The 12,400-nt window shown below is 31.5% G+C and overlaps 1 protein-coding gene across 5 annotated transcripts in view; it reads right to left on the reverse strand.

Moving 5' to 3' along the window:
* The window catches only part of LOC134721473 (leucine-rich repeat-containing protein 15-like), a 31,327-nt gene extending 19,146 nt beyond the window's left edge, over positions 1–12,181 (reverse strand). The window contains exon 1 of one of the 5 annotated variants that reach the window (XR_010107858.1): positions 4,185–4,426. The gene's annotated coding sequence lies outside the window, so the exon portion shown is untranslated. Of the gene's footprint in view, positions 1–4,184; positions 4,427–10,684; positions 10,897–12,028 lie in introns of those variants that run through there. The other 4 variants (XM_063584523.1, XM_063584522.1, XM_063584521.1 and 1 more) reach the window with 4 other exon arrangements.
* Positions 12,182–12,400: the final 219 nt, after the last annotated feature.

Raw genomic sequence — 12,400 nt, forward strand, 5'->3', positions numbered from 1 at the left:
TCAGTGTTGGTTGATGATTTGTATTGTAAAGTTTTTGGTTTTCTATATGTTGTATTTTGTGTGGTGTTGGTTTTTTTTTACTTATTCTTATTTTGCAGTGTCATTGTCAGTTTGTTTTCCGACTTGTGATTTTGAATGTGTCATTGGTGTCTTACGCTCCTCTTTTATCAGAATCAATTAAAAATGTTAAACTGATATAATCACATTTGATATTATGGCTGGTTTACTCCTCAATTGCCAATAATTTACTTTGTTTAGCTATTGCATTCGTCATGAAACAATAAAAATGTACTTTAAAATAGCATAATTTACGGTAAGACTTGTTCTCATCATCGAAGGCCGTTCGGTTACCTATAATTAGGTTCATATACTTTACTGAAACTAAGGTGGTCAGCTAAAGCCTATTGCTTGGATAAAATAAGAAAAAAAACCGTGTATGGTGTAATATTGTATAGCATTTGGTGCAATAGTAGAATATGTATGGAACTATGGTGTATGGTGAAGAGGGAATAGTGTGATGGTGTAACGTGCGATCAACAATGATGTGAATGAATGGTGTAAATATAAAAAGGAAAATTTAGTTTGATTGCAAATGAGATAACTGTCCAAATAAGACCTAAATGACACCGAAATAAGATATAGGTAATCGTACGTCCTTAAACATTTAGCAAATTCCATACCGCATAGTCAGCTATAAAATGCCCGAACTAACGACCTTTTTTATATAAAAAATCAGCAAAAAAGTAACATGTAGCACTTAAACAAAAGACAATCACCGATTTACAGGCTCTTGACTTGGGACAGGCATATACATACATAATGCGGCGAGTTTAAAAATGTTAGCGGGATCTCAATTCTTCCCTTACCTGGGACAGTAATTAAACAAAACAACATAAGAACGAACTATTAAAATCAGTTGAAAAAGGCTTAGATCATCAAATGGACACAATAGCAAGTGGACGTCGCCGGGTACTTGTACAACCTAACAACAAAAAGACAATAGGAAAAGATCTGACAGTACTTGCAGTTATCTGACAGCAAATTTAAAGCCACAAACAACAAAATACACGCATCTAAGACTAAAATATCAATCTTTTCATCACACATTTAATGGATTTAGTTTAAAGACTATTGTCAGAGAAAACTTGACCTTGTGCAATGCCAAGATACATGTGTCTACACATTGTAGATCCCTGAATGTGTATATGTACATGTATATAACATCCTTGTTATATTTAGTTTGCTTTAAATTTACTGATAAAAAAATCAATATTTATACTAATAAAAACAAAATTGAAAGATCGTATTACAGTGTTGAATTGGTAAACTTTTATAATAAATTTATTCAAAGATGCGATAATTTTTTAAGTATAATTTCTAAATTTCTGGTCACGGTTAACAACATTGCGGCAAAAATGAGGATGTGCTATCCCATTTGAAATAAGTTTTCTATAGGTACAACCAAACTTCAAAACCAAATCTTTCTTTCTCTGAAAAATTTAGTAAAGGTTTTAAGTAATTTATGGTAACGATATCCCTGGTTTAAAAATCAACCCGTTATACACATATTACGTCCGTTAAAATCAAAAAACGTCAAAATAGAAAGGAGCATAGCAATCGAGCTGCGAAATCTAAACACCGTAAGATGGTGTCAGAGGAACATCTTCATCTAAAAATGGAATAGGTAATAAAACATCGTCCCTTTTCGTCGTAAATTTTAGTGTAGAGTTTATCGTTTAACACCGAAATATCCAAATATAGAAAAGAACAGTTACCCCAGTTCCTTGGGGTAAATTTCAGCAGTATATTGAGAACATTCTTGATTATTCAACGAAAATATATTATAAAGATAACAGAAATTGTTGTTTATCAATCAAATTCAATTTCGACGGTTCTTTACTGTGTGTAAGAAACTTTAAGAAATTTAAACTATGCAAAAAATTGATAAGAACTGAATTTTGACTTTATACATTAATTAGCAATATTGTGATCAAAATTCGTTTTTTTAAGATAATTAAAAATTTTATAGTCGCATGCTTTCTTTGAAATTAAATTACATTATCGTGTAATGTGTATGTTGCAAAGGTGTTACCTGTATATTGTAAGGGTTGATGGTGTTTGTGGGAAGTTTACACCATTAACAAAATGCATTTTGTCTGATTTATATTCTTTCTGCTGGCTTCTCACAACCAACCGATGTCTATATCAATTTAACACTAGATAAACACAAGGACTTATACACAGACGAAATATAATTTTGGAATGGTTTTATCATGTGCTTGCTTCTTCCAACAAAACGTTGTCATAACAACGGTCTAATCCAACCAAAACAAATACATACCACATGTGCATCTCATATAAAAGAATTTCTGTTATAAATCATATTAAGTGAAATGATATATTTACGTTAAATAATCTTTCTACACATCTAAAATTCACCCAACCATATTTAATGGCATTCCAGTATCAAAAACCAATAACTTTTGTTTCCTATATTTAGATTTGTCAGAACTACACAAGAAACTCTTCGAAAAATATTAGGATAAACGTCAGTTATTTCGTTACCTCCAATCATTTAAACTTTTATAAAATTCTTCATAGTTATAAAGCTTGTAAGGCTTGTTTTGCATGTAAAGGGGTATCGATAGAAAACTTATTTAAAAACGAATCCTCGTAATATTAACAATCCTTAAAATAAACTATTCTCAAATGTTCAACAATGCAGTTGGATCTTTTGATACTAACCTTTCATTGAAATATATATATATTGATTATGTAATTATTGAATTAAATGTTTTGTAGATATTACACATTTATGTATTTCTACAATCTGACTTCTCCTCTGAAAGGGCATAGCACAAGTGCATGTATGATCTGACTGTAAATGACGTCTACACATTAAAATAATTAAATGTTGGATGTAAACTGAATGATATTTTAGTCCTTTATACATCACTTTTTTTATTAGTTGTTTTTGACATTGAACTAGCTGTCAGTAACTTTGAGTTAACGCAGATCTGAACTTAGTGTCTTTTTGTTTTTGAGATACATAATTACCCGTTCACAGCCACTCTATGTATCCATCTGATGAGTTTAGCCTTTTTCAACTGTTTTAATGTTACACTGTTACATCACTGTTACAGGTTTCTGTAGGGTTGAGCGATCACAGACACAGACAAATCACAGATCACGCCACATTACAGATGTGAAGTTCATATGTGATTGTAATATTTGTGTATCGTATCTTGGCTAAGTCAAATTAACAACTTATCCAGAGGACAACTTTATGGACCTTTTACAACAATCTTAAGCTTGAAAACTATCTTGTAAAATTATCACAAATCGAACGTTAGTGTATTTCAAAATTAAGATGCTGCAATGTAAAGTCATTGATGAATATTATTGTACTTAAAAATGTATCTTTATTCATTTTAAAGTAAACTAAAATGCTATAATATAATATAAAGTATGTTTTTTTAAATATTCCATTTCTTAGTTATTTTATTTATTTATTTAATTGTTTGTGATTGTATTGTGTATGCATCTACCTCTTTTTCTCATTTCAATGTGACGGTGTGATTTTTTTTTAAATAAAGCCTATTGTATTGTACTGCTTGTTTTGTTAAAAGTCAGGCCGTTAGTTTTCTCAATTGAATAGGTTCATATTTTTCATGTCGGAGTCTTTTGTAGCTGACCGAAGTGTATGGGTATTTTCCCAGTGTTAAAAGCCGTACGGTATCTATATTTCCGGTATCAACTTTATTTGTGATTTGGTGGATAGTTGTCTTATTGGCAATCATATCCCATCTTTGTATTTTTAAGGCAGGTCATCGGTATATGTTTCCTAGGATAGAATTTTCTTATAATTTGTTAAAATAAAGATTCAACTATGATTTTATCCTATCAGTCGACTTTAATGTTTTTACTGAAAGAGTTATCAACCCTTAAATGACTTTGTTGAACAAATTGATTCCAAAACACAAATATTTGGTATTTGTTTAAATATTTTGAATAATGCAATAAATCAGCACGTTTATATAAACAATCTGACCAATACAATTGAACATATGGGCAAATCCCTAGACTGATTGTGTATTGCGATAGTACAATACAAGATGGCGGTATACGTTGAATCTACCTTAAAATGCCAAGTCCTTATAATATGATATTTACTGTCAACTTGCCTTGATTCAATTGCGTTTCCGTTAATAATGATTCCAGTCACGATAAATTTTAAAATAATTGTAAGTCCTGTTTACACATTTATATAAATGTAAATTGATGTTTGTTCACTACCATTACTACAATGTGTTAGTGCATTGTAGCTACTGATATCAAAACACAAATATATGTGTAGTCAATTAATTCATTTATTTAAGTTTAAATCCACAAACTTATATTCGTCAGGTGACATAAATGTCATTGCTCGAATTTATTTATTGCGTTTTAAATCGTTAATCGATAATATCCAAAAACAGAAAATTTAAATGTATGATATACAATTTTGAAATCATTTTCTGGTTGAATAATGTGTATACTATTTGATATTTACTTAGTTTTAAACAAACAAGTTGTTTTTCTATTTTTTTACAATTTGTTTATCAAGGTTATGTATATTTTACATTTATAGTCTTTGTATGAGGTCGATACAAGGATATATTACCCTGAAGGTAGATAACTGACTGAGGACGAAGTCCGAGGTCGATATACTTCTCTGGGTCGATATATCCTGTATTGACCTGATGAATAGGCTATAATTGTTTTATAATTAATTGAGATCATATTCGTCATTTTGTTGAAATTTTATAGATATCATATTATCTCCAAGATAATAACAACATATTATACAATTACTGTCTTTTGATGAGGTAAATATGCGGTTTTATTGACTTTTGAAAAACAGATATTTACTGAGGCCGTCCGTAAAAAAATGTAACCCTAGTAGAATGTTTGATGGAGCAATGTTTTAATTTGCTGTGGTAAGCTTTGTTAAATAATGTCTTCATCATGCATTGAGACAACAACAATCAAAACCAATAAGTGAACAAAGACTCATGAAACCAAAGGACATTTTCATCAACAGTTATAAGTGATAAAAATAAAAAACAACACACACTCCACAAAAATTCTGGAGTGAAATCAGGTGCTCAGGAAGGGAAAGCATTTCTGCACCGTATACGACACCCTTTGTGTTATTTCTTTGTTCAGTTCGGTAATGATGCAAGGTTATTATGACTGCGGAAGAATATCAGATATGATTTCTGAAACACTTTTGTCATAATGGCAAATCAGCTCATGATGTTAATTTCAACGGTCATTAAAACAGTTTACTACGGTTCATGAAAACAATTGTTTTAAAACACTAACCATCGAAAATGTTGTAGGCAATTTAATACTGATAACAGAACCGAAAGACATGTATTAAAATTATATAACAAACAAACAGAATTAGATAGTGCATATAACACTTGTATGAACCTTTTGTACATTACTTACGTGAAGAGTGTAGATTTCAGTGAGCAGTGTAGTGTGGTGTTCTTGGATAAATAATATGATTAAGATGAGTACAGAACATATATAAAAAAAAAAGAAGATGTGGTATGATTGCCAATGAGACAACTACCCACAAAAGACCTTAATAACACAAACATTAACAACTATAGGTCACCGTACGGTCTTCAACAATGAACAAATCCCATACCGCATAGTCAGCTATAAAAGGCCCCATTAAGACAATCAATTCAACAATTCAAACGAGAAAACTAACGGCCTTATTTATGTAAAAAAAAATGAACGAAAAACAAATATGTAACAAGTAAACAAACGACAACCACTGAATGACAGGCTCCTGACTTTGGACAGGCACATACATAAAAAAAAATGTGGCGGGGTTTAACATGTTAGCGGGATCCCAACCCTCCCCTAACCTGGGACAGTAGTATAACAGTACAACATGAGAACGAACTATAAAAATTAGTTGAAAAAGGCTTAAACTCATCAGATTGACAAAACATACAAGAGGACGTGGCCGGGTACTTATACATCCTGACACAAAAAAACACAATGAACAGATGTGAGAGTACTCGCAGTTACCTGACAGCTAGTTCAAAGCCACTAACAACTATTCAAAAATCACGCCTCTAAGACTAAACCCTATGACCTTTTGGTGAATTTATAATGTGATCTAGTTAAGATTGGGCTTTGCTAAGCAGTCCATATAGCACTTATACAGGTTTGTTGTGCTTTATACAGCATTGTGTGTATGATAAGGGTACATAGCACCTTTATTTAATGAATTAAAGGGTTTTGAGAATAAAGGGTACATGAGAGAAATGGATATGGCATTTATATGTGTATAATGTACAAATGACACTAATTAGATGTTTGAGTTCTATACTATGCATTTAAAATAATTAATGTTTTCATTCATTATTCCCATTGAGATATGACTTTGGAAAAACCAAAAAGAAGTAATCGCAGCAGATAAAAACTCCGAGTAGATGGGAGTTAAAGAGAAATACAGAAATTCTGATTTAGGGTGGATGTACCTATTAATGACATTCCTTTTCCAAGCTCAACTTATTCAATTGTAATTGAACGTAATGATATTCCAGTACTCATGACTTTTACTGCTACAACAATAACCATCACAGAAACTATTGTTACAATTTTCAGAAACACTAGTACCATACAAGGCAAGGAAGCACATTCAAGAATTTAGTCTATGTCACAGTGGACTTTCCCTTAGGTCATTAAGTATTGCATATTCTGGCTTTCCTATTGATTCACTTAAAGGTTCTTTGCATCGGAATTAAACACATTTATTTTAAAACCAGTTGTTGGCATGACACGGGTTATGTTCTTCTAATATGCTTTAAGATGGTATAATAATAAACTATTAACAGGAGGGATTGTGCCTGATATTCATATGATGAAGACGTAATCTTTCAAAAAAATTAACTGAGGTCTACAGCTGACATGTCAGTAACTATTAGTAGTCTGTTGTTATATATATTTCATTGTCACTTTGTTTATTTCCTTTTGTTTCATATTCTGATATCGGACTCGGACTTCTGTTAAACTGAATTTTACTGTGCGTATTGTTGTGCGTTTTTTTTTTCGCGCGCCGCAAATTTTTTAGTCTGTTATGAGTTTTAATTTTAGTTTAGCTGAAGGACGCCTCTGGGTACAGAAATTTCTCACTATATTAAAGACCTATTGGTGGCCTTCTGCTGTTTTCTGCTAGGGTCGGGATGTTGTCGCTTTGACACATTCCCTATTTCCATTCTGAATTTCGTTTCTCATATTAGGGAAATATTTTTGAAAAATATTCTAATGAATCACATGAACTTATATCATACATAACATGCATAATGCGCTTACCATTGCCAGTTTTGGCAGAAACAGCGGGAATAAAGATAACATGTTCTTATGATCAGGTATATATTTAGTGGAAGGACCATTTGCATTTAACATTTAAAGGGATAAATAGGGACTTGTTTAATGATGCAGTAGCCATCGGCTTTATTTGGAAACCAATGCCTCGAAACAGCCAATTCCTACACACAGCATAACGGCCCCAATCCATAATCAGAACAAAATGGTCATGCCTTCAATTGTTGAATAGTTCCTGGTATCTGATTTCTAACGTTTGACAGCAGAGTTCAATCAGACACAAAACATGTTTGACACCTTATGAATGATCGTTACAAAAATTCTACAGTGATTTTCAACTAAGAACTCATTTCAAATCATTATAGATCATTCTACATTATCATATATCATTAAAAATTTAGAGCTGTATATTTCCTTTTTCATAAATACATTTGTATTAAACATCATGTTTACATTCAAGATAGATTTTAAAATAATGTAAGTTTTACCTGTTCACACTTTTAAATGAACGCTACGTAATGTTTATCAACTAGCTATTATTACTATATTTTTCAGTCTGGTGTAAATATTCAAATGAAAATGAAGACGACATTTAATCTGAATGTAACAATAGATACAAAAATTTAAAATTCCACGGTGTTTAGTGAAAGACATGTTATTGCACGAAACTGCGTAATACATTTAATATTATGCAATAGCATCAACTTAAATCACGGTTAAAAGTTTTGAAATTGATGATCACATTTTAAACACTTTTTACTGTGTTCGTCATTTACGCAGTTCTTAAAAGATAAGTTGCTGATTTCTCTTTTTACAGTTCTTTATTAGTGTGACGAAAAGGAAATATACATCCGATATTGTTTGATGACTGATATAATATAGATATCAATTTGTCAGCCGTCATCACGTAAAAACGACGAATCAAAGAATTAAACTTTATATATAACTAATATATTACAAAGGTGTAGATTAAAAATTTTACTACTCCAGGCCCTTTTCTTTTCCACGTTATTAATATTGCCAATAATTAAGAAGTTCCGGATCGAGTCCGATAGCGAAACCAATAGTATATTCACCTGTTACCGATTACCTTACCTGTACGTTCCGCATCTGACAGGCGCACCGCCGAACGGTGTATTCAGAATTAATATGCTATATGCACGGGTCATAATCACAGGGTTGCAACTACTTTTAAATTGTCAAATTTTAACTAGTAAGACTTTCTCACCAGTAAGACTGTCTAAGATAACAATACGAATACTAAAAATCTGGACTTAAAATAAGGCGTAAAGGTACAGTTTTCAATTCGTTAGCGGGCATGATGTAAAACAGCGAATCAAAGAATTCACATTTATTTAGAACTAATATAGGACAATGCTGTTGATTGAGAAAATACTCCATTCCAGGACCTTTTTTTTTAAATAATTAATATTACCAATAATTCATAAGTTCCAGTTCGACGAGTTCAAACAGAAAGATTTGAAAGCAGAGAAAACAGTATATCTTATAATCGGCATGATTTTATCAGATGACAATACTAATACTAAAATAAGGCTTGCGCATAGTTATATACTTTAATTCAGTCACGGACCCGCGATGCCACGGGTGTGTTCTAGTATGATATAAACGTATGAAAATAAGCTGTAATGATATTCGAAATCTGAATGAAATAACCAAATGTATATCATATATATACATGTGGAATATGTTTAAAGGATGGTCAACAATGCATATTGCCTCTTTATATATATCTTGCATTGTTTACAGGGGACTTGTTATTTGCCAATCCATTGCAAGACAAGTGTTATAAAACAGTGTCCTTCATTTAATGTGCGAACAGCGGTTTACTACTGCATATTTGCGCCTGTCCCAAGTAAGGAGCCTCTGGCCTTTGTTAGTCTTTTAAGATTTTTAGTTTTAGTTTCTTGGATATATTTCGGAGTTTAGTATGACGTACATTATGTTGTTTGACCGTTATGGAATAACCGTTTCACAAATGATATCGGATATGTTCCTTACGTCGTAACTACAATCCCCTTCCCTTTCATGAATGTGACCTACCGAATTAGACTATTTACCGGATTTGTAATCACATAAGCAACACGACGGGTGCCACATGTGGAGCAGGATCTGGTTACCCTTCCGGAGCACCTGAGATCACCCCTAGTTTTTGGTGGGGTTCGTGTTGTTTATTCTTTAGTTTTCTATGTTGTGTCGTGTGTACTATTGTTTTTCTGTTTTTCTTTTTCATTTTTAGCCTTGGCGTTGTCAGTTTGTTTTAGATTTATGAGTTTGACTGTCCCTTTGGTATCTTTCGTCCCTCTTTTATGAATGCACTAGTATACATTTTTTGTTAAGGAACTAGCTGAAGATCGACTCCGGGTGCAAGAGTTTCTCTCTGCATTGAACACCCATTGGTGGCCTTCGGGTGTTGTCTGTTCTGTGGTCGTGTTGTGGTCTCTTTGACGCATTCTCTATTCCCATTCTCAATTTTACTGTTGCCTTTATTTATGTATACTACAAATGCAGCAACATGTTGTGCAACCAGTTTTAAAATATTAGTTGTTCCCTATTTGCATGATATGTTATATAACCAATAAACTTTAACTAAACTCTTAATTTCTCGAATCTTCTTTTCATTATCATTTGCGTATATTTACCAAAAATTAGTGTATCTAATACACGAAAAGAGACATATTCAAAACATTTACTCAGCAATATTTGAAATTATATTATGAAAATTATTGTTTGTTATAAATTATCCACGACTCAAACATAAAAAAGGGATTCACACTTTTTTAATGATATTCCATGTACACTCAAATTGATATGCAATGCCTTGTTTATATAATATTCCGTTTTATCATTTGTGTAAATATGCTTTGCAAAGTTGAAACTTACGAATAGTCAAAAAAATTTATTCGTATGATACCGTATAGCGGGTTATTTTCGCGGGGTGTAAATTTTCGCTTATTTTCGCGGATAGAACAAAATCGCCAAAATAAATTCCGCCAATTTAAAAGTGTACATGCAAAGGTAATGTTAAAAATGTTGAATCCGCCAAAATAATAACCGCCAAAATATTTCGTATACATTATTCAATGAAAATCGCGAAATTTTACACCCGCAAAAATAACCCGCTATACGGTACTAGTTTTAACTTATGTTAAGACCCGCCATGACATTTGCAGGTTTATGGAGGTAGAAAGTCATTGTTAGAAAAATTATAAACATGATAAATATCGACATTCAATGAAATACGTATAGTGAAGAAGAGATAAACACTTACCTAGGCTTCTTTTTTTGCGTATGCCGAACTATACATCATTTATAAGATTTGAAGAAGTTTTAGCGTATTGTTTGAAGTGAAAAATATTTGAATTCATATTTTTAATTGATACAAAAAAGATTAAATTTCTGCTCTATAGATTTCCTTTCATAAATGAAGTCTGAAATATATCCATCATAAATGTACCGTATCAAATGCATATAAGAGAACACCTACTTATCAAAGTCATATGTAGTTATAAAGTGTTACGCGTCGCATACTATGTAAAGAGACATGCATAATAAATCTAAATTAAAAAAAGGAATTCTTAAAGCTTACTTTGACAAATTTTAAACATATTTTAACAAGTTTAAATTACATGTTCTAAAATAGAGCTACAAAAAAACTCTGCTCTTAAGATTTTCTTTCATAAATGAAGTCTGAAATATATCCATAATAAATGCACCGTTTCAAAGGCATATATGAGAACACATCATAAACTGTTACGCGTCGCATACTATGTGTAGAGCCATTCATAATAAATCTAAATTAAAAAAAAAGGATTCTTAAAGTTTACTTTGACAAATTTTAAACTAACTTCATTTCAACAAGTTTAAATTACATGTTCTAAAATAGAGCTAAGAATTGTTTGTATTGTAGTTGCTTTTACAAGAAATATGTCATAATAACATGACAAGATCGTCTTGATAAATATACAAAAAGTACATTTAAGACAATGTACACTCCTCAGCCTTGAGATGGCTAGTCACATATAGTTGGTGGCGTTTTTCTCACAATGACGTTCTACCTCTATAAGCCTGGATATGTCGTGGCTGGTCACATATTTGTTTTCATATTTTTGTTTAGTTTGTAAATTCCACAAATTTAATTCAATTAACAAAATGCAAGACATCATGACAAACATGCAAAAAGAGAGCGACATTCGACAACAATGTAAAGTCATAAAAAAGTGAGAAAAAAAAACATCAGCCTTTTTTTATCTGCCCCTGAAACAAATAAAGTACAATTAAAAACCAATTGTTCAGAAGACAATTGAAGGTCTTTCCGCATCAGTTTTAGATTTTATTGAAAAGAAGCTAGTTTCGGTTTAATAAAAGCCAAAATTGGCATCAAATCATAAAGTTTTTCATCCTCATTGGACGAGTAAGTGGTTTCTGTATACTTTTATGTGAAATAAGGGAGATAAGTAAATATCACTCCGGTCTTATATGAAACATTCTTTCACACTGATTTCAAAAATATATAGTTATCAACTTGCATTTATGTAGCTACGTTTTCATAACTCACATTTAAAATCTTATAATTCCTGTCAAGATTTATTTCAGAAAAGATGTAAGTTCTTACCTGTTTTCACTTTAAAATATATGCTAAGTGATGTCTGTTAACTACCATTATCTTTGAAGGAAAATATTCAATAGCACACACCTGAAATCACATTCTCTATTTAAACTATTTGTGTCGTATTCGACATTTATTTAGTCGTTAAAAGATACATTGTAAGTTGTTGATGTCTATCTTTACAGATCTGTGTAAGCTACAATGAAAGGAAGACATGCATATTGTATTGTTTTATTGCTGTTATATTGAAGCTTCCGCGTTCATGTGTTTCAACCTGATCAGCATAATACATACGTATAAATGTTAAATCCAAAATCTTAAAACAGGTGAAAAAATTGTTTATCGTAAATGTTTAAAGGGGCAAAGGCTGTAAAAGTC

This window comes from Mytilus trossulus, chromosome 6 (assembly GCF_036588685.1).
Source record: "Mytilus trossulus isolate FHL-02 chromosome 6, PNRI_Mtr1.1.1.hap1, whole genome shotgun sequence".
NCBI lineage: Eukaryota > Metazoa > Mollusca > Bivalvia > Mytilida > Mytilidae > Mytilus > Mytilus trossulus.